This window comes from Perissodus microlepis, chromosome 18 (genome assembly GCF_051167445.1).
Source record: "Perissodus microlepis isolate ML-2025 ecotype Zambia chromosome 18, ASM5116744v1, whole genome shotgun sequence".
Classification (NCBI taxonomy): Eukaryota; Metazoa; Chordata; class Actinopteri; order Cichliformes; family Cichlidae; genus Perissodus; species Perissodus microlepis.
The window spans coordinates 871428-890750 of record NC_140478.1 but is presented as its reverse complement, the minus strand read 5'-3'; the positions used below and the strand labels follow the sequence as shown (position 1 = coordinate 890750).

Genomic DNA, 19323 nt, shown 5'->3' with positions numbered 1-19323 from the left:
GATCTCTAATAGCCCTTTTCCACTAGCACCTACCTAGCTTGGCTTAACTTGACTCAGCTCGATCTTTAGACTTTCCATCAGGTGATAGTACCTGGTAACAGGTATTTTTTAGTATCTGCCCAGTAAGGTTTCCTAGGCAATCTCAAAATGTGACATATACAGATTGCATGACAGGGATTGTGCAGTCAATGGCATCACTCAATGAGTCATGAGAGTGACTCCTTCACAAAATCAAAAACGTTATTTTAGAAAGACAAATTGGTGTCACAGATGACATTGAAAGGTTTGGCACAAAACACACTTACAATGCCCCAGAAGCAATGTGACTTGCCAAAGAATTCCATGAAGCTAAGAGCTTGTGATTTTAAGGGGGCTCGTCCGGGATTTGAACACGGGACCTCTCGCACCCAACGCGAGAATCATACGCCTAGACCAACGAGCCACAAAAGACCTGCGCTTAAGTCTGGAACTCTGAAAGGATAGACTTAAATCTGCCTTCAAATTCAAGCAGGAATGTTTTTAAGCCCTCTTCAGTATTCATTTTTGTACTTTCAAGCCTTTGCTACTGACAAGCTCCAACAGGGATGACTCCAGAGGGACTGCACACAGTGAATGAGAAAAAAGGGTTCCCAGTCATCCAGGTCATGGTATTCTGATGAGCTTTGAAAGAAAACAGCTGGAATTCTCTAAGTGCCTTGAAGACCTTTCACCTCTCCTCTGAGAACCTTCGTTAGATCTAAAACTAAATGTTGGAGAGTCCCAGGTATTTAAACCCCAGAGGGGGTTGTCTTTACCAGGGTCGTTGACCAACTATGAAACACATCACATGAGCCAAGGTGTGAAAAAAGGCGTGGGTAATTATCAGCAGAGGTTTCGGGTGAAACCATTATGAGACTTTGACATATGTAGTTTAACGTCTTCACACCGAAATTGAATGGCCTCAATTTTGATCAGACTTTGTGATCCATAATAGCCCTTTTCCACTTGCACCTACCTAGCTTGGCTTAACTTGACTCAGCTCGATCTTTAGAGTTTCCATTAGGTGATAGTACCTGGTAACAGGTATCTTTTAGTACCTGCCCAGTAAGGTTTCCACGGCAATCTCACAATGTGACATATACAGATTGCATGACAGGGATTGTGCAGTCAATGGCATCGCTCAATGAGTCATGAGAGTGACTCCTTCACAAACTCAAAAACGTTATTTTAGAAAAAAAAATTGGTGTCACAGATCACATTGAACGGTTTGGCAAAAAGCACATTTACAATGCCCCAGAAGCAATGTGACTTGCCAAAGAATTCCATGAAGCTAAGAGCTTGTGATTTTAAGGGGGCTCGTCCGGGATTTGAACCCGGGACCTCTTCCACCCTAAGCGAGAATCATACTCGTAGACCAACGAGCCACAGGAAGCCTGCAATTAAGTCTGGAACTCTGAAAGGATAGACTTAAATCGGCCTTCAAATTCAAGCAGGAATATTTTTAAGCCCTCTTCAGTATTCATTTTTGTACTTTCAAGCCTTTGCTACTGACAAGCTCCAACAGGGATGACTCCAGAGGGACTGCACACAGTGAATGAGAAAAAAGGGTTCCCAGTCATCCAGGTCATGGTAGTCTGATGAGCTTTGAAAGAAAGCAGCTGGAATTCTCTAAGTGCCTTGAAGACCTTTCACCTCTCCTCTGAGAACCTTCGTTAGATCTAAAACTAAATGTTGGACAGTCCCAGGTATTTAAACCCCAGAGGGGGTTGTCTTTACCAGGGTTGTTGACCAACTATGAAACACATCACATGAGCCAAGGTGTGAAAAAAGGCGTGGGTAATTATCAGCAGAGGTTTCGGGTGAAACCATTATGAGACATTGACATATGTAGTTTAACGTCTTTACACCGAAATTGAATGGCCTCAATTTCGATCAGACTTTGTGATCTCTAATAGCCCTTTTCCACTAGCACCTACCTAGCTTGGCTTAACTTGACTCAGCTCGATCTTTAGACTTTCCATCAGGTGATAGTACCTGGTAACAGGTATTTTTTAGTATCTGCCCAGTAAGGTTTCCTAGGCAATCTCAAAATGTGACATATACAGATTGCATGACAGGGATTGTGCAGTCAATGGCATCACTCAATGAGTCATGAGAGTGACTCCTTCACAAAATCAAAAACGTTATTATTGAAAAAACAAATTGGTGTCACAGATCACATTGAAAGGTTTGGCAAAAAGCACATTTACAATGCCCCAGAAGAAATGTAACTTTCCAAAGGATTCCATGAAGCTCAGAGCTTGTGATTTTAAGGGGGCTCGTCCGGGATTTGAACCCGGGACCTCTCGCACCCTAAGCGAGAATCATACGCCTAGACCAACGAGCTACAGGAAGCCTGCCCTTAAGTCTGGAACTCTGAAAGGATAGATTGAAATCTGCCTTCAAATTCAAGCAGGAATGTTTTTAAGCCCTCTTCAGTATTCATTTTTGTACTTTCAGGCCTTTGCTACTGACAAGCTCCAACAGGGATGACTCCAGAGGGACTGCACACAGTGAATGAGAAAAAAGGGTTCCCAGTCATCCAGGTCATGGTAGTCTGATGAGCTTTGAAAGAAAGCAGCTGGAATTCTCTAAGTGCCTTGAAGACCTTTCACCTCTCCTCTGAGAACCTTCGTTAGATCTAAAACTAAATGTTGGAGAGTCCCAGGTATTTAAACCCCAGAGGGGGTTGTCTTTACCAGGGTCGTTGACCAACTATGAAACACATCACATGAGCCAAGGTGTGAAAAAAGGCGTGGGTAATTATCAGCAGAGGTTTCGGGTGAAACCATTATGAGACTTTGACATATGTAGTTTAACGTCTTCACACCGAAATTGAATGGCCTCAATTTTGATCAGACTTTGTGATCCATAATAGCCCTTTTCCACTTGCACCTACCTAGCTTGGCTTAACTTGACTCAGCTCGATCTTTAGAGTTTCCATTAGGTGATAGTACCTGGTAACAGGTATCTTTTAGTACCTGCCCAGTAAGGTTTCCACGGCAATCTCACAATGTGACATATACAGATTGCATGACAGGGATTGTGCAGTCAATGGCATCGCTCAATGAGTCATGAGAGTGACTCCTTCACAAACTCAAAAACGTTATTTTAGAAAAAAAAATTGGTGTCACAGATCACATTGAACGGTTTGGCAAAAAGCACATTTACAATGCCCCAGAAGCAATGTGACTTGCCAAAGAATTCCATGAAGCTAAGAGCTTGTGATTTTAAGGGGGCTCGTCCGGGATTTGAACCCGGGACCTCTTCCACCCTAAGCGAGAATCATACTCGTAGACCAACGAGCCACAGGAAGCCTGCAATTAAGTCTGGAACTCTGAAAGGATAGACTTAAATCGGCCTTCAAATTCAAGCAGGAATATTTTTAAGCCCTCTTCAGTATTCATTTTTGTACTTTCAAGCCTTTGCTACTGACAAGCTCCAACAGGGATGACTCCAGAGGGACTGCACACAGTGAATGAGAAAAAAGGGTTCCCAGTCATCCAGGTCATGGTAGTCTGATGAGCTTTGAAAGAAAGCAGCTGGAATTCTCTAAGTGCCTTGAAGACCTTTCACCTCTCCTCTGAGAACCTTCGTTAGATCTAAAACTAAATGTTGGACAGTCCCAGGTATTTAAACCCCAGAGGGGGTTGTCTTTACCAGGGTTGTTGACCAACTATGAAACACATCACATGAGCCAAGGTGTGAAAAAAGGCGTGGGTAATTATCAGCAGAGGTTTCAGGTGAAACCATTATGAGACTTTGACATATGTAGTTTAACGTCTTTACACCGAAATTGAATGTCCTCAATTTCGATCAGACTTTGTGATCTCTAATAGCCCTTTTCCACTAGCACCTACCTAGCTTGGCTTAACTTGACTCAGCTCGATCTTTAGAGTTTCCATTAGGTGATAGTACCTGGTAACAGGTATTTTTTAGTATCTGCCCAGTAAGGTTTCCAAGACAATCTCAAAATGTGACATATACAGATTGCATGACAAGGATTGTGCAGTCAATGGCATCACTCAATGAGTCATGAGAGTGACTCCTTTACAAAATCAAAAACGTTATTTTAGAAAGACAAATTGGTGTCACAGATCACATTGAAAGGTTTGGCAAAAAGCACATTTACAATGCCCCAGAAGAAAGGTAACTTTCCAAAGGATTCCATGAAGCTCAGAGCTTGTGATTTTAAGGGGGCTCGTCCGGGATTTGAACCCGGGACCTCTCGCACCCTAAGCGAGAATCATACGCCTAGACCAACGAGCCACAGGAAGCCTGGCCTTCAGTCTGGAACTCTGTAAGGATAGACTTAAATCTGCCTTCAAATTCAAGCAGGAATGTTTTTAAGCCCTCTTCAGTATTCATTTTTGTACTTTCAGGCCTTTGCTACTGACAAGCTCCAACAGGGATGACTCCAGAGGGACTCCACACAGTGAATGAGAAAAAAGGGTTCCCAGTCATCCAGGTCATGGTAGTCTGATGAGCTTTGAAAGAAAGCAGCTGGAATTCTCTAAGTGCCTTGAAGACCTTTCACCTCTCCTCTGAGAACCTTCGTTAGATCTAAAACTAAATGTTGGAGAGTCCCAGGTATTTAAACCCCAGAGGGGGTTGTCTTTACCAGGGTTGTTGACCAAATATGAAACACATCACATGAGTCAAGGTGTGAAAAAAGGCGTGGGTAATTATCAGCAGAGGTTTCGGGTGAAACCATTATGAGACTTTGACATATGTAGTTTAACGTCTTTACACCGAAATTGAATGGCCTCAATTTGGATCAGACTTTGTGATCTCTAATAGCCCTTTTCCACTAGCACCTACCTAGCTTGGCTTAACTTGACTCAGCTCGATCTTTAGACTTTCCATCAGGTGATAGTACCTGGTAACAGGTATTTTTTAGTATCTGCCCAGTAAGGTTTCCTAGGCAATCTCAAAATGTGACATATACAGATTGCATGACAGGGATTGTGCAGTCAATGGCATCACTCAATGAGTCATGAGAGTGACTCCTTCACAAAATCAAAAACGTTATTATTGAAAAAACAAATTGGTGTCACAGATCACATTGAAAGGTTTGGCAAAAAGCACATTTACAATGCCCCAGAAGAAATGTAACTTTCCAAAGGATTCCATGAAGCTCAGAGCTTGTGATTTTAAGGGGGCTCGTCCGGGATTTGAACACGAGACCTCTCGCACCCAACGCGAGAATCATACGCCTAGACCAACGAGCCACAAAAGATCTGCGCTTAAGTCTGGAACTCTGAAAGGATAGACTTAAATCTGCCTTCAAATTCAAGCAGGAATGTTTTTAAGCCCTCTTCAGTATTCATTTTTGTACTTTCAAGCCTTTGCTACTGACAAGCTCCAACAGGGATGACTCCAGAGGGACTGCACACAGTGAATGAGAAAAAAGGGTTCCCAGTCATCCAGGTCATGGTATTCTGATGAGCTTTGAAAGAAAACAGCTGGAATTCTCTAAGTGCCTTGAAGACCTTTCACCTCTCCTCTGAGAACCTTCGTTAGATCTAAAACTAAATGCTGGAGAGTCCCAGGTATTTAAACCCCAGAGGGGGTTGTCTTTACCAGGGTCGTTGACCAACTATGAAACACATCACATGAGCCAAGGTGTGAAAAAAGGCGTGGGTAATTATCAGCAGAGGTTTCGGGTGAAACCATTATGAGACTTTGACATATGTAGTTTAACGTCTTCACACCGAAATTGAATGGCCTCAATTTTGATCAGACTTTGTGATCCATAATAGCCCTTTTCCACTTGCACCTACCTAGCTTGGCTTAACTTGACTCAGCTTGATCTTTAGAGTTTCCATTAGGTGATAGTACCTGGTAACAGGTATCTTTTAGTACATGCCCAGTAAGGTTTCCACGGCAATCTCACAATGTGACATATACAGATTGCATGACAGGGATTGTGCAGTCAATGGCATCACTCAATGAGTCATGAGAGTGACTCCTTCACAAACTCAAAAACGTTATTTTAGAAAAAAAAATTGGTGTCACAGATCACATTGAACGGTTTGGCAAAAAGCACATTTACAATGCCCCAGAAGCAATGTGACTTGCCAAAGAATTCCATGAAGCTAAGAGCTTGTGATTTTAAGGGGGCTCGTCCGGGATTTGAACCCGGGACCTCTTCCACCCTAAGCGAGAATCATACTCGTAGACCAACGAGCCACAGGAAGCCTGCAATTAAGTCTGGAACTCTGAAAGGATAGACTTAAATCGGCCTTCAAATTCAAGCAGGAATATTTTTAAGCCCTCTTCAGTATTCATTTTTGTACTTTCAGGCCTTTGCTACTGACAAGCTCCAACAGGGATGACTCCAGAGGGACTGCACACAGTGAATGAGAAAAAAGGGTTCCCAGTCATCCAGGTCATGGTAGTCTGATGAGCTTTGAAAGAAAGCAGCTGGAATTCTCTAAGTGCCTTGAAGACCTTTCACCTCTCCTCTGAGAACCTTCGTTAGATCTAAAACTAAATGTTGGAGAGTCCCAGGTATTTAAACCCCAGAGGGGGTTGTCTTTACCAGGGTTGTTGACCAACTATGAAACACATCACATGAGCCAAGGTGTGAAAAAAGGCATGGGTAATTATCAGCAGAGGTTTCGGGTGAAACCATTATGAGACTTTGACATATGTAGTTTAACGTCTTTACACCGAAATTGAATGTCCTCAATTTCGATCAGACTTTGTGATCTCTAATAGCCCTTTTCCACTAGCACCTACCTAGCTTGGCTTAACTTGACTCAGCTCGATCTTTAGAGTTTCCATTAGGTGATAGTACCTGGTAACAGGTATTTTTTAGTATCTGCCCAGTAAGGTTTCCAAGACAATCTCAAAATGTGACATATACAGATTGCATGACAAGGATTGTGCAGTCAATGGCATCACTCAATGAGTCATGAGAGTGACTCCTTCACAAAATCAAATACGTTATTTTAGAAAGACAAATTGGTGTCACAGATCACATTGAAAGGTTTGGCACAAAACACACTTACAATGCCCCAGAAGCAATGTGACTTGCCAAAGAATTCCATGAAGCTAAGAGCTTGTGATTTTAAGGGGACTCGTCCGGGATTTGAACCCGGGACCTCTCGCACCCAACGCGAGAATCATACGCCTAGACCAACGAGCCACAGAAGACCTGTGCTTAAGTCTGGAACTCTGAAAGGATAAACTTAAATCTGCCTTCAAATTCAAGCAGGAATGTTTTTAAGCCCTCTTCAGTATTCATTTTTGTACTTTCAGGACTTTGCTACTGACAAGCTCCAACAGGGATGACTCCAGAGGGACTGCACACAGTGAATGAGAAAAAAGGGTTCCCAGTCATCCAGGTCATGGTAGTCTGATGAGCTTTGAAAGAAAGCAGCTGGAATTCTCTAAGTTCCTTGAAGACCTTTCACCTCTCCTCTGAGAACCTTCGTTAGATCTAAAACTAAATGTTGGACAGTCCCAGGTATTTAAACCCCAGAGGGGGTTGTCTTTACCAGGGTTGTTGACCAACTATGAAACACATCACATGAGCCAAGGTGTGAAAAAAGGCGTGGGTAATTATCAGCAGAGGTTTCGGGTGAAACCATTATGAGACTTTGACATATGTAGTTTAACGTCTTTACACCGAAATTGAATGGCCTCAATTTCGATCAGACTTTGTGATCTCTAATAGCCCTTTTCCACTAGCACCTACCTAGCTTGGCTTAACTTGACTCAGCTCGATCTTTAGACTTTCCATCAGGTGATAGTACCTGGTAACAGGTATTTTTTAGTATCTGCCCAGTAAGGTTTCCTAGGCAATCTCAAAATGTGACATATACAGATTGCATGACAGGGATTGTGCAGTCAATGGCATCACTCAATGAGTCATGAGAGTGACTCCTTCACAAAATCAAAAACGTTATTATTGAAAAAACAAATTGGTGTCACAGATCACATTGAAAGGTTTGGCAAAAAGCACATTTACAATGCCCCAGAAGAAATGTAACTTTCCAAAGGATTCCATGAAGCTCAGAGCTTGTGATTTTAAGGGGGCTCGTCCGGGATTTGAACCCGGGACCTCTCGCACCCTAAGCGAGAATCATACGCCTAGACCAACGAACCACAGGAAGCCTGCCCTTAAGTCTGGAACTCTGAAAGGATAGACTTAAATCTGCCTTCAAATTCAAGCAGGAATGTTTTTAAGCCCTCTTCAGTATTCATTTTTGTACTTTCAGGCCTTTGCTACTGACAAGCTCCAACAGGGATGACTCCAGAGGGACTGCACACAGTGAATGAGAAAAAAGGGTTCCCAGTCATCCAGGTCATGGTAGTCTGATGAGCTTTGAAAGAAAGCAGCTGGAATTCTCTAAGTTCCTTGAAGACCTTTCACCTCTCCTCTGAGAACCTTCGTTAGATCTAAAACTAAATGTTGGAGAGTCCCAGGTATTTAAACCCCAGAGGGGGTTGTCTTTACCAGGGTTGTTGACCAAATATGAAACACATCACATGAGCCAAGCTGTGAAAAAAGGCGTGGGTAATTATCAGCAGAGGTTTCGGGTGAAACCATTATGAGACTTTGACATATGTAGTTTAACGTCTTTACACCGAAATTGAATGGCCTCAATTTCGATCAGACTTTGTGATCTCTAATAGCCCTTTTCCACTAGCACCTACCTAGCTTGGCTTAACTTGACTCAGCTCGATCTTTAGACTTTCCATCAGGTGATAGTACCTGGTAACAGGTATTTTTTAGTATCTGCCCAGTAAGGTTTCCTAGGCAATCTCAAAATGTGACATATACAGATTGCATGACAGGGATTGTGCAGTCAATGGCATCACTCAATGAGTCATGAGAGTGACTCCTTCACAAAATCAAAAACGTTATTTTAGAAAGACAAATTGGTGTCACAGATGACATTGAAAGGTTTGGCACAAAACACACTTACAATGCCCCAGAAGCAATGTGACTTGCCAAAGAATTCCATGAAGCTAAGAGCTTGTGATTTTAAGGGGGCTCGTCCGGGATTTGAACACGGGACCTCTCGCACCCAACGCGAGAATCATACGCCTAGACCAACGAGCCACAAAAGCCCTGCGCTTAAGTCTGGAACTCTGAAAGGATAGACTTAAATCTGCCTTCAAATTCAAGCAGGAATGTTTTTAAGCCCTCTTCAGTATTCATTTTTGTACTTTCAAGCCTTTGCTACTGACAAGCTCCAACAGGGATGACTCCAGAGGGACTGCACACAGTGAATGAGAAAAAAGGGTTCCCAGTCATCCAGGTCATGGTATTCTGATGAGCTTTGAAAGAAAACAGCTGGAATTCTCTAAGTGCCTTGAAGACCTTTCACCTCTCCTCTGAGAACCTTCGTTAGATCTAAAACTAAATGTTGGAGAGTCCCAGGTATTTAAACCCCAGAGGGGGTTGTCTTTACCAGGGTCGTTGACCAACTATGAAACACATCACATGAGCCAAGGTGTGAAAAAAGGCGTGGGTAATTATCAGCAGAGGTTTCGGGTGAAACCATTATGAGACTTTGACATATGTAGTTTAACGTCTTTACACCGAAATTGAATGGCCTCAATTTCGATCAGACTTTGTGATCTCTAATAGCCCTTTTCCACTAGCACCTACCTAGCTTGGCTTAACTTGACTCAGCTCGATCTTTAGACTTTCCATCAGGTGATAGTACCTGGTAACAGGTATTTTTTAGTATCTGCCCAGTAAGGTTTCCTAGGCAATCTCAAAATGTGACATATACAGATTGCATGACAGGGATTGTGCAGTCAATGGCATCACTCAATGAGTCATGAGAGTGACTCCTTCACAAAATCAAAAACGTTATTATTGAAAAAACAAATTGGTGTCACAAATCACATTGAAAGGTTTGGCAAAAAGCACATTTACAATGCCCCAGAAGAAATGTAACTTTCCAAAGGATTCCATGAAGCTCAGAGCTTGTGATTTTAAGGGGGCTCGTCCGGAATTTGAACCCGGGACCTCTCGCACCCTAAGCGAGAATCATACGCCTAGACCAACGAGCTACAGGAAGCCTGCCCTTAAGTCTGGAACTCTGAAAGGATAGATTTAAATCTGCCTTCAAATTCAAGCAGGAATGTTTTTAAGCCCTCTTCAGTATTCATTTTTGTACTTTCAGGCCTTTGCTACTGACAAGCTCCAACAGGGATGACTCCAGAGGGACTGCACACAGTGAATGAGAAAAAAGGGTTCCCAGTCATCCAGGTCATGGTAGTCTGATGAGCTTTGAAAGAAAGCAGCTGGAATTCTCTAAGTTCCTTGAAGACCTTTCACCTCTCCTCTGAGAACCTTCGTTAGATCTAAAACTAAATGTTGGACAGTCCCAGGTATTTAAACCCCAGAGGGGGTTGTCTTTACCAGGGTTGTTGACCAAATATGAAACACATCACATGAGCCAAGGTGTGAAAAAAGGCGTGGGTAATTATCAGCAGATGTTTCGGGTGAAACCATTATGAGACTTTGACATATGTAGTTTAACGTCTTTACACCGAAATTGAATGGCCTCAATTTGGATCAGACTTTGTGATCTCTAATAGCCCTTTTCCACTAGCACCTACCTAGCTTGGCTTAACTTGACTCAGCTCGATCTTTAGACTTTCCATCAGGTGATAGTACCTGGTAACAGGTATTTTTTAGTATCTGCCCAGTAAGGTTTCCTAGGCAATCTCAAAATGTGACATATACAGATTGCATGACAGGGATTGTGCAGTCAATGGCATCACTCAATGAGTCATGAGAGTGACTCCTTCACAAAATCAAAAACGTTATTTTAGAAAGACAAATTGGTGTCACAGATGACATTGAAAGGTTTGGCACAAAACACATTTACAATGCCCCAGAAGCAATGTGACTTGCCAAAGAATTCCATGAAGCTAAGAGCTTGTGATTTTAAGGGGGCTCGTCCGGGATTTGAACACGGGACCTCTCGCACCCAACGCGAGAATCATACGCCTAGACCAACGAGCCACAAAAGACTTGCGCTTAAGTCTGGAACTCTGAAAGGATAGACTTAAATCTGCCTTCAAATTCAAGCAGGAATGTTTTTAAGCCCTCTTCAGTATTCATTTTTGTACTTTCAGGCCTTTGCTACTGACAAGCTCCAACAGGGATGACTCCAGAGGGACTCCACACAGTGAATGAGAAAAAAGGGTTCCCAGTCATCCAGGTCATGGTAGTCTGATGAGCTTTGAAAGAAAGCAGCTGGAATTCTCTAAGTGCCTTGAAGACCTTTCACCTCTCCTCTGAGAACCTTCGTTAGATCTAAAACTAAATGTTGGAGAGTCCCAGGTATTTAAACCCCAGAGGGGGTTGTCTTTACCAGGGTTGTTGACCAACTATGAAACACATCACATGAGCCAAGGTGTGAAAAAAGGCGTGGGTAATTATCAGCAGAGGTTTCGGGTGAAACCATTATGAGACTTTGACATATGTAGTTTAACGTCTTTACACCGAAATTGAATGGCCTCAATTTCGATCAGACTTTGTGATCTCTAATAGCCCTTTTCCACTAGCACCTACCTAGCTTGGCTTAACTTGACTCAGCTCGATCTTTAGACTTTCCATCAGGTGATAGTACCTGGTAACAGGTATTTTTTAGTATCTGCCCAGTAAGGTTTCCTAGGCAATCTCAAAATGTGACATATACAGATTGCATGACAGGGATTGTGCAGTCAATGGCATCACTCAATGAGTCATGAGAGTGACTCCTTCACAAAATCAAAAACGTTATTATTGAAAAAACAAATTGGTGTCACAGATCACATTGAAAGGTTTGGCAAAAAGCACATTTACAATGCCCCAGAAGAAATGTAACTTTCCAAAGGATTCCATGAAGCTCAGAGCTTGTGATTTTAAGGGGGCTCGTCCGGGATTTGAACCCGGGACCTCTCGCACCCTAAGCGAGAATCATACGCCTAGACCAACGAGCCACAGGAAGCCTGTGATTAAGTCTGGAACTCTGAAAGGATAGATTTAAATCTGCCTTCAAATTCAAGCAGGAATGTTTTTAAGCCCTCTTCAGTATTCATTTTTGTACTTTCAGGCCTTTGCTACTGACAAGCTCCAACAGGGATGACTCCAGAGGGACTGCACACAGTGAATGAGAAAAAAGGGTTCCCAGTCATCCAGGTCATGGTAGTCTGATGAGCTTTGAAAGAAAGCAGCTGGAATTCTCTAAGTTCCTTGAAGACCTTTCACCTCTCCTCTGAGAACCTTCGTTAGATCTAAAACTAAATGTTGGACAGTCCCAGGTATTTAAACCCCAGAGGGGGTTGTCTTTACCAGGGTTGTTGACCAAATATGAAACACATCACATGAGTCAAGGTGTGAAAAAAGGCGTGGGTAATTATCAGCAGAGGTTTCGGGTGAAACCATTATGAGACTTTGACATATGTAGTTTAACGTCTTTACACCGAAATTGAATGGCCTCAATTTGGATCAGACTTTGTGATCTCTAATAGCCCTTTTCCACTAGCACCTACCTAGCTTGGCTTAACTTGACTCAGCTCGATCTTTAGACTTTCCATCAGGTGATAGTACCTGGTAACAGGTATTTTTTAGTATCTGCCCAGTAAGGTTTCCTAGGCAATCTCAAAATGTGACATATACAGATTGCATGACAGGGATTGTGCAGTCAATGGCATCACTCAATGAGTCATGAGAGTGACTCCTTTACAAAATCAAAAACGTTATTTTAGAAAGACAAATTGGTGTCACAGATGACATTTAAAGATTTGGCACAAAACACACTTACAATGCCCCAGAAGCAATGTGACTTGCCAAAGAATTCCATGAAGCTAAGAGCTTGTGATTTTAAGGGGGCTCGTCCGGGATTTGAACCCGGGACCTCTCGCACCCGAAGCAAGAATCATACGCCTAGACCAACGAGCATCAGAAGACCTGTGCTTAAGTCTGGAACTCTGAAAGGATAGACTTAAATCTGCCTTCAAATTCAAGCAGGAATGTTTTTAAGCCCTCTTCAGTATTCATTTTTGTACTTTCAGGCCTTTGCTACTGACAAGCTCCAACAGGGATGACTCCAGAGGGACTCCACACAGTGAATGAGAAAAAAGGGTTCCCAGTCATCCAGGTCATGGTAGTCTGATGAGCTTTGAAAGAAAGCAGCTGGAATTCTCTAAGTGCCTTGAAGACCTTTCACCTCTCCTCTGAGAACCTTCGTTAGATCTAAAACTAAATGTTGGACAGTCCCAGGTATTTAAACCCCAGAGGGGGTTGTCTTTACCAGGGTTGTTGACCAACTATGAAACACATCACATGAGCCAAGGTGTGAAAAAAGGCGTGGATAATTATCAGCAGAGGTTTCGGGTGAAACCATTATGAGACTTTGACATATGTAGTTTAACGTCTTTACACCGAAATTGAATGGCCTCAATTTCGATCAGACTTTGTGATCTCTAATAGCCCTTTTCCACTAGCACCTACCTAGCTTGGCTTAACTTGACTCAGCTCGATCTTTAGACTTTCCATCAGGTGATAGTACCTGGTAACAGGTATTTTTTAGTATCTGCCCAGTAAGGTTTCCTAGGCAATCTCAAAATGTGACATATACAGATTGCATGACAGGGATTGTGCAGTCAATGGCATCACTCAATGAGTCATGAGAGTGACTCCTTCACAAAATCAAAAACGTTATTATTGAAAAAACAAATTGGTGTCACAAATCACATTGAAAGGTTTGGCAAAAAGCACATTTACAATTCCCCAGAAGAAATGTAACTTTCCAAAGGATTCCATGAAGCTCAGAGCTTGTGATTTTAAGGGGGCTCGTCCGGGATTTGAACCCGGGACCTCTCGCACCCTAAGCGAGAATCATACGCCTAGACCAACGAGCTACAGGAAGCCTGCCCTTAAGTCTGGAACTCTGAAAGGATAGATTTAAATCTGCCTTCAAATTCAAGCAGGAATGTTTTTAAGCCCTCTTCAGTATTCATTTTTGTACTTTCAGGCCTTTGCTACTGACAAGCTCCAACAGGGATGACTCCAGAGGGACTGCACACAGTGAATGAGAAAAAAGGGTTCCCAGTCATCCAGGTCATGGTAGTCTGATGAGCTTTGAAAGAAAGCAGCTGGAATTCTCTAAGTTCCTTGAAGACCTTTCACCTCTCCTCTGAGAACCTTCGTTAGATCTAAAACTAAATGTTGGACAGTCCCAGGTATTTAAACCCCAGAGGGGGTTGTCTTTACCAGGGTTGTTGACCAAATATGAAACACATCACATGAGCCAAGGTGTGAAAAAAGGCGTGGGTAATTATCAGCAGAGGTTTCGGGTGAAACCATTATGAGACTTTGACATATGTAGTTTAACGTCTTTACACCGAAATTGAATGGCCTCAATTTCGATCAGACTTTGTGATCTCTAATAGCCCTTTTCCACTAGCACCTACCTAGCTTGGCTTAACTTGACTCAGCTCGATCTTTAGACTTTCCATCAGGTGATAGTACCTGGTAACAGGTATTTTTTAGTATCTGCCCAGTAAGGTTTCCTAGGCAATCTCAAAATGTGACATATACAGATTGCATGACAGGGATTGTGCAGTCAATGGCATCACTCAATGAGTCATGAGAGTGACTCCTTCACAAAATCAAAAACGTTATTTTAGAAAGACAAATTGGTGTCACAGATGACATTGAAAGGTTTGGCACAAAACACATTTACAATGCCCCAGAAGCAATGTGACTTGCCAAAGAATTCCATGAAGCTAAGAGCTTGTGATTTTAAGGGGGCTCGTCCGGGATTTGAACACGGGACCTCTCGCACCCAACGCGAGAATCATACGCCTAGACCAACGAGCCACAAAAGACTTGCGCTTAAGTCTGGAACTCTGAAAGGATAGACTTAAATCTGCCTTCAAATTCAAGCAGGAATGTTTTTAAGCCCTCTTCAGTATTCATTTTTGTACTTTCAGGCCTTTGCTACTGACAAGCTCCAACAGGGATGACTCCAGAGGGACTCCACACAGTGAATGAGAAAAAAGGGTTCCCAGTCATCCAGGTCATGGTAGTCTGATGAGCTTTGAAAGAAAGCAGCTGGAATTCTCTAAGTGCCTTGAAGACCTTTCACCTCTCCTCTGAGAACCTTCGTTAGATCTAAAACTAAATGTTGGACAGTCCCAGGTATTTAAACCCCAGAGGGGGTTGTCTTTACCAGGGTTGTTGACCAAATATGAAACACATCACATGAGTCAAGGTGTGAAAAAAGGCGTGGGTAATTATCAGCAGAGGTTTCGGGTGAAACCATTATGAGACTTTGACATATGTAGTTTAACGTCTTTACACCGAAATTGAATGGCCTCAATTTGGATCAGACTTTGTGATCTCTAATAGCCCTTTTCCACTAGCACCTACCTAGCTTGGCTTAACTTGACTCAGCTCGATCTTTAGACTTTCCATCAGGTGATAGTACCTGGTAACAGGTATTTTTTAGTATCTGCCCAGTAAGGTTTCCTAGGCAATCTCAAAATGTGACATATACAGATTGCATGACAGGGATTGTGCAGTCAATGGCATCACTCAATGAGTCATGAGAGTGACTCCTTCACAAAATCAAAAACGTTATTTTAGAAAGACAAATTGGTGTCACAGATGACATTGAAAGGTTTGGCACAAAACACACTTACAATGCCCCAGAAGCAATGTGACTTGCCAAAGAATTCCATGAAGCTCAGAGCTTGTGATTTTAAGGGGGCTCGTCCGGGATTTGAACACGGGACCTCTCGCACCCAACGCGAGAATCATAGGCCTAGACCAACGAGCCACAAAAGACCTGCGCTTAAGTCTGGAACTCTGAAAGGATAGACTTAAATCTGCCTTCAAATTCAAGCAGGAATGTTTTTAAGCCCTCTTCAGTATTCATTTTTGTACTTTCAAGCCTTTGCTACTGACAAGCTCCAACAGGGATGACTCCAGAGGGACTGCACACAGTGAATAAGAAAAAAGGGTTCCCAGTCATCCAGGTCATGGTATTCTGATGAGCTTTGAAAGAAAACAGCTGGAATTCTCTAAGTGCCTTGAAGACCTTTCACCTCTCCTCTGAGAACCTTCGTTAGATCTAAAACTAAATGTTGGACAGTCCCAGGTATTTAAACCCCAGAGGGGGTTGTCTTTACCAGGGTCGTTGACCAACTATGAAACACATCACATGAGCCAAGGTGTGAAAAAAGGCGTGGGTAATTATCAGCAGAGGTTTCGGGTGAAACCATTATGAGACTTTGACATATGTAGTTTAACGTCTTCACACCGAAATTGAATGGCCTCAATTTGGATCAGACTTTGTGATCTCTAATAGCCCTTTTCCACTAGCACCTACCTAGCTTGGCTTAACTTGACTCAGCTCGATCTTTAGACTTTCCATCAGGTGATAGTACCTGGTAACAGGTATTTTTTAGTATCTGCCCAGTAAGGTTTCCTAGGCAATCTCAAAATGTGACATATACAGATTGCATGACAGGGATTGTGCAGTCAATGGCATCACTCAATGAGTCATGAGAGTGACTCCTTCACAAAATCAAAAACGTTATTTTAGAAAGACAAATTGGTGTCACAGATGACATTGAAAGGTTTGGCACAAAACACACTTACAATGCCCCAGAAGCAATGTGACTTGCCAAAGAATTCCATGAAGCTAAGAGCTTGTGATTTTAAGGGGGCTCGTCCGGGATTTGAACACGGGACCTCTCGCACCCAACGCGAGAATCATAGGCCTAGACCAACGAGCCACAAAAGACCTGCGCTTAAGTCTGGAACTCTGAAAGGATAGACTTAAATCTGCCTTCAAATTCAAGCAGGAATGTTTTTAAGCCCTCTTCAGTATTCATTTTTGTACTTTCAAGCCTTTGCTACTGACAAGCTCCAACAGGGATGACTCCAGAGGGACTGCACACAGCGAATAAGAAAAAAGGGTTCCCAGTCATCCAGGTCATGGTATTCTGATGAGCTTTGAAAGAAAACAGCTGGAATTCTCTAAGTGCCTTGAAGACCTTTCACCTCTCCTCTGAGAACCTTCGTTAGATCTAAAACTAAATGTTGGACAGTCCCAGGTATTTAAACCCCAGAGGGGGTTGTCTTTACCAGGGTCGTTGACCAACTATGAAACACATCACATGAGCCAAGGTGTGAAAAAAGGCGTGGGTAATTATCAGCAGAGGTTTCGGGTGAAACCATTATGAGACTTTGACATATGTAGTTTAACGTCTTCACACCGAAATTGAATGGCCTCAATTTGGATCAGACTTTGTGATCTCTAATAGCCCTTTTCCACTAGCACCTACCTAGCTTGGCTTAACTTGACTCAGCTCGATCTTTAGACTTTCCATCAGGTGATAGTACCTGGTAACAGGTATTTTTTAGTATCTGCCCAGTAAGGTTTCCTAGGCAATCTCAAAATGTGACATATACAGATTGCATGACAGGGATTGTGCAGTCAATGGCATCACTCAATGAGTCATGAGAGTGACTCCTTCACAAAATCAAAAACGTTATTATTGAAAAAACAAATTGGTGTCACAGATAACATTGAAAGGTTTGGCAAAAAGCACATTTACAATGCCCCAGAAGAAATGTAACTTTCCAAAGGATTCCATGAAGCTCAGAGCTTGTGATTTAAAGGGGGCTCGTCCGGGATTTGAACCCAGGACCTCTCGCACCCTAAGCGAGAATCATACGCCTAGACCAACGAGCCACAGGAAGCCTGCCCTTAAGTCTGGAACTCTGAAAGGATAGATTTAAATCTGCCTTCAAATTCAAGCAGGAATGTTTTTAAGCCCTCTTCAGTATTCATTTTTGTACTTTCAGGCCTTTGCTACTGACAAGCTCCAACAGGGATGACTCCAGAGGGACTGCACACAGTGAATGAGAAAAAAGGGTTCCCAGTCATCCAGGTCATGGTAGTCTGATGAGCTTTGAAAGAAAGCAGCTGGAATTCTCTAAGTGCCTTGAAGACCTTTCACCTCTCCTCTGAGAACCTTCGTTAGATCTAAAACTAAATGTTGGAGAGTCCCAGGTATTTAAACCCCAGAGGGGGTTGTCTTTACCAGGGTTGTTGACCAACTATGAAACACATCACATGAGCCAAGGTGTGAAAAAAGGCGTGGGTAATTATCAGCAGAGGTTTCGGGTGAAACCATTATGAGACTTTGACATATGTAGTTTAACGTCTTTACACCGAAATAGAATGGCCTCAATTTGGATCAGACTTTGTGATCTCTAATAGCCCTTTTCCACTAGCACCTACCTAGCTTGGCTTAACTTGACTCAGCTCGATCTTTAGACTTTCCATCAGGTGATAGTACCTGGTAACAGGTATTTTTTAGTATCTGCCCAGTAAGGTTTCCTAGGCAATCTCAAAATGTGACATATACAGATTGCATGACAGGGATTGTGCAGTCAATGGCATCACTCAATGAGTCATGAGAGTGACTCCTTCACATAATCAAAAACGTTATTTTAGAAAGACAAATTGGTGTCACAGATGACATTGAAAGGTTTGGCACAAAACACACTTACAATGCCCCAGAAGCAATGTGACTTGCCAAAGAATTCCATGAAGCTAAGAGCTTGTGATTTTAAGGGGGCTCGTCCGGGATTTGAACCCGGGACCTCTCGCACCCAAAGCGAGAATCATACGCCTAGACCAACGAGCCACAAAAGACCTGCGCTTAAGTCTGGAACTCTGAAAGGATAGACTTAAATCTGCCTTCAAATTCAAGCAGGAATGTTTTTAAGCCCTCTTCAGTATTCATTTTTGTACTTTCAAGCCTTTGCTACTGACAAGCTCCAACAGGGATGACTCCAGTGGGACTGCACACAGTGAATGAGAAAAAAGGGTTCCCAGTCATCCAGGTCATGGTAGTCTGATGAGCTTTGAAAGAAAGCAGCTGGAATTCTCTAAGTTCCTTGAAGACCTTTCACCTCTCCTCTGAGAACCTTCGTTAGATCTAAAACTAAATGTTGGAGAGTCCCAGGTATTTAAACCCCAGAGGGGGTTGTCTTTACCAGGGTTGTTGACCAACTATGAAACACATCACATGAGCCAAGGTGTGAAAAAAGGCGTGGGTAATTATCAGCAGAGGTTTCGGGTGAAACCATTATGAGACTTTGACATATGTAGTTTAACGTCTTTACACCGAAATTGAATGGCCTCAATTTGGATCAGACTTTGTGATCTCTAATAGCCCTTTTCCACTAGCACCTACCTAGCTTGGCTTAACTTGACTCAGCTCGATCTTTAGACTTTCCATCAGGTGATAGTACCTGGT

General features: G+C 42.7%; 5 non-coding genes across 5 annotated transcripts; all 5 read right to left on the bottom strand.

The window, feature by feature from the left end:
- Positions 1–4215: 4215 nt before the first annotated feature.
- trnap-agg (transfer RNA proline (anticodon AGG)) lies at positions 4216–4287 on the bottom strand. The gene has a single exon. It is a non-coding gene; the product is annotated as a tRNA-Pro (tRNA).
- A 3774-nt stretch (positions 4288–8061) lies between these two features.
- Positions 8062–8133, bottom strand: trnap-agg (transfer RNA proline (anticodon AGG)). Its single transcript has one exon. It is a non-coding gene; the product is annotated as a tRNA-Pro (tRNA).
- Positions 8134–11907: 3774 nt separating this feature from the next.
- On the bottom strand, positions 11908–11979 carry trnap-agg (transfer RNA proline (anticodon AGG)). The gene has a single exon. It is a non-coding gene; the product is annotated as a tRNA-Pro (tRNA).
- A 5696-nt stretch (positions 11980–17675) lies between these two features.
- trnap-agg (transfer RNA proline (anticodon AGG)) lies at positions 17676–17747 on the bottom strand. The gene has a single exon. It is a non-coding gene; the product is annotated as a tRNA-Pro (tRNA).
- Positions 17748–18636: 889 nt separating this feature from the next.
- On the bottom strand, positions 18637–18708 carry trnap-ugg (transfer RNA proline (anticodon UGG)). Its single transcript has one exon. It is a non-coding gene; the product is annotated as a tRNA-Pro (tRNA).
- Between the last annotated feature and the right edge of the window lie 615 nt (positions 18709–19323).